Source organism: Mytilus edulis, chromosome 12 (genome assembly GCF_963676685.1).
Source record: "Mytilus edulis chromosome 12, xbMytEdul2.2, whole genome shotgun sequence".
Lineage (NCBI taxonomy): Eukaryota > Metazoa > Mollusca > Bivalvia > Mytilida > Mytilidae > Mytilus > Mytilus edulis.
The window spans coordinates 48523646-48527970 of NC_092355.1; positions in this window are offsets into that span (position 1 = coordinate 48523646).

Here is a 4325-nt window from a genome sequence, read left to right on the forward strand (position 1 = left end):
ATGAGTACTCCTAATTGTACACATTAGCGGATCCAGGTGTGTGTGTGTTTGTGTGTATATATATATGTGTGTGTGTGTGTGTGGTGGTGGAGGAGGGGGGCTCGGATCCCTTTTTCGATTTAAAAAAACCTCTCCAAAAGGCAGGTTTTTAAAACTTTTGCCAGATATTCCGAATCCTCTGGTTTTATCTATGTAGTGCCATTAAAAAATTTTGCCCGCTAACCCCTACTTTTCTTTTAATAATTTTATTACATAGTTTAAAAGGCAATATTTGAAATTCTTATAAAATGCTTGTTATTTTTTCATTGTTTTTATAATTATTTTTCAATAAAGTTTATCGATAGGCGGTATGTATCATTATCATCCAAATTCCAAAATAGATTGACAATTAATATTTAAATAGAAAACTATAAAACTTGACAGCTGGGTTTTATTTTCCATATCATACACATGATGATGTGATTGGTAAATAAGTTCGAAAAAATTAGTATTGATCTATGTCATGTTGGTGTACACATAATGAAATTACCCATATAACTACAGATTCATGAGGGTTGAATTGAAAACTTGACTTACTGTTTGCTTTCTTGAAGCACCATAATGCTTCCACAATGCTCGAATCAAAGCAACATTCTCTTGATTCACACATGTCTGCTGAAATTCCAGCCCATCCGCATTCTTCGCGGTAAATCGGTGGAACATGACAAACATCTTAAGAGAAATATAAGTTATTGCGTTAAATTGTTAATAATGGATGTGTGATTCTGTAATCATCCGCACTCAGTCAACTGACTGATTTCAACAACGCACATTTTGAAACGTTAGAAATTTACTACTCATCCGTAGTAAGAGGATTTTAAGGGTGAACATTCAAAAGCAGTTGTTAAATTATTCAAAAAAATAATAATAATGATAACATTAAATGGGTATCAAATTGTTTTTAATTGCAGTATAAAGACAACAAAAGTGTATTGAAATAATAACGATATAAGTATTTGATACGAAATGAACTTATATTTCGTAGAACCACGCATTTTCCCGTTTCTAAGAACGAGGTGAAAAATCCACAAAATCAAGTATCCTCAAACATATATATTTCGTGTTCTCAATACTCTTCAACTTCGTAGTTTATTTGGCCTTTTTTAACCTTTTTTTATTCGAGCTTGACTGATGAGGCATTTTGTAGACGAATAGCGCTTCTTGCGTACACAATTTGTAGCCTGGTATTTTTGGTGAGTTTATTTAGTTCTATCGAATATCGAGTTCGGATATGGCCCTGTTGATGTGTTGCCTAAGTCGTAATCAAAATCCAGACATGTACCGTTCATTCATAAAAAAATAAGAAGATGTGGTATAATGCCAATGAGAAAACTCTCCACCAGAGACCAAATGACATAGAAGTTAACAACTATAGGTCACCGTATGGCCTTCAACAAAAAGTAAAACCAATGTCACATAGTAAGCCATAACAGGCTTCGAGAGAAAACTAACGGCCTGATTTATGCACAAAACAATAACAATTTGGAAGCACCGCACATTGACCTAAATAACAGGTAGCAATATATATATATACTAGTATTGTTAAAATATACCTTTTCACTGTTTTGGTCTTTTGGAAAATGTTGCTTGTGCTGAATTTAGACCCCTCTACAACGAAATTTGTTTTAAACGATGTTTTCAATTTAGACTTGTTTAGCCCAGGTGGTCGTGTGGTCTAGCGGGACGGCTGCAGTGCAGGCGATTTGGTGTCACGATATCACAGTAGCATGGGTTCGAATCCCGGCGAGGGAAGAACCAAAAATTTGCGAAAGCAAATTTACAGATCTAACATTGTTGGGTTGATGTTTAGACGAGTTGTATATATATATATATATATATATATATATATATAAATGTCTAAGAATATAACTTAAACACGCTTATTAATACATTAAAAAGTTCTATTAGATTTTAAATAGAAATACGCAATATTTCGCTAAACAAATTAGCTTCATCAGGCGTGTGCATCTCTCAAGGTGAAATCGGATGCATGATAAAAAAATATTTTTGTAGCTTAATCTATACAAGATTTGAGGAAAAGTGTAACATATTTATTGATGTTGCATAAAATATGTTTGTAGCTACAACTACATAAAGTTGGAATAAAAGTTTAACACATTTATAGATGTTTGATTAATTGTATGAATTTCTATAAATTAATTTGTATGATTTCAAGATAGTTATGGTTTTGATTTCCTTTAAAAAAAAAATTCGTCTCTCTCATCGAGTCCATCAGGTTCAAGAGTTCGTAACTGGTGCATCCAAACTCTCTCTCTTTCTTTTGTCTTCCTTGTGTATCCTAATTTTGATTTTTCTCAATGATTTGAAATGTGACGTTTTCAAAGTCATGTCCTACTCTTAAAAGGTGTCTTGTAATTGGACAGTTTCTTTCTTTTGTATAAAATGACCGATGGTTATTTAGTCGGATGTTAAATGGTGTTTCTGTTTCACCAACATATTTTAATTTGCAAGTTACACACGTTAGAACATAAATGCAATTTTGCGATTTGCAATTTGATGTTATAAATATGTTGTATTTTTTCTTTGTGACTGTGCTGACGAATTGGGTTTCGATGTTGCCATGGCGACTTTGCAGCACTTACAGTTGCCCCTTCCGCATGGTTTATAACCTCCGATTGTTGATATCTCCTGTTTAGATACTTTGGATGTTACTAGAACATCTTTGAGGTTTTTGGGTCTGCGGTAAGCCATAACGGGAGGTGATGGAAAAACCTCTTTTAAGGAAGGATCATTTTCAATAAGACGCCAGTGTTTGTGGACAATAGATGAAAGATTTGTCAGGTCAGGATGAAAGCTGTATATATATTAATATAAGTACGTCCTTATATATCATGTAAGTGTATTACGACGCTACGTCATATATATTCATTTGATAGTCTTACCTCTGAATAGTTATAAATATATATGTTATAATTACTAAACGTAAATGTATACAATCCTCACTGTTTGACACTTTTACATAATTGTAATTGCCATTTTTTTCTTCAAAAATGCTTGATTGTTCTTTTTTTTTAAATATTCAAACATTCTTTAATTGTTCAAAATTTTAAAACAAAATTTTAGTATGTTTAGTAAAACATCATTATGGTGTTTACAACATGACAAATGATAAACAGCAGATACATATAAATCATTATAAGGAAACAAATAACATAAAGTAACATTATGTGATCTGATTGACCACGTAGATTTTATGTAATTACACATTTTTTAATATGTAAAACAGACATTAATTTAAATAGAATGAAATTCAAAACAGTGTGGCTGTGGCCATTGATTGACAAATTAAATTCATCCATTGACTGGGACAATTTAGGTGAACGTTTGTATGTAACAACCACTGCTCACTATGTACTTTTTAAAGACACTTAAACTATGGGGTCACCAAAGGTTCTCAGCACCTTAATAAAGTAATTCGAAAAATTAATCAGAAATAACACGATGTTTTGATTTATATCAATTATATAAATCAAAACATAACGATTATTCCTGATTAATTTTTCTAATTATTTTATAATTAAAGGCGTTAAGAAACCTTTGGTGGCCCCGCAGTTTAAATGTCTATCGCAAGTACGTCGTGAACAGTGGTCGTTACAGACAAACGTTCACGTAAATTGTCCCAGTCAATGGATGAATTTAATGTGTCAATCAATGGCCACACATATCCAGAAATCAACGCCACTTTGCTTATTTGAATATTATACTAAAGAAATCGGACACGGGTCACGGAAATTACATTAAAATGATAGGGAATTTTGAAAAAATGTCTGTTTTAATTTTAATTTAAGTGATAGACAGGTTGCCGGGGCAGAAAATGAATATACACAACAATGTACACAATTTAAACGAAACATAATGACTGTTGTTGCAAAAATACAGGTTCCTGAGCTATTTTAAAAATCGAAGCGAGAGGCTCTTAACATTGCAGTGTAAAATACAGGCTAAAATGGCTGAAACGTCAAATTTGCAAACTTCGTGTTGAAAATTGGCTTACAAGGTCATTACAAAAACAGGTTGCCGGGGTGAAATATGAAACTTGAATTTCCAAAGAATAAGCAAGTCCAAACCTTGTATGTGTAGTCGTTGAACTCTAGGTTCCCACGTAAAATTAAAATGTCACTATTTCAAGAAGAATAAACTCACGAAGGCACGAAAAATTCACTAAATTCGCGTTCATTGTTTTGATTTTGACCGCCTGACAACTTTACGGAAATATCAAAGTGATTGTAAATAAGGACTCTGTGATGGGCAACTTATAATATCCG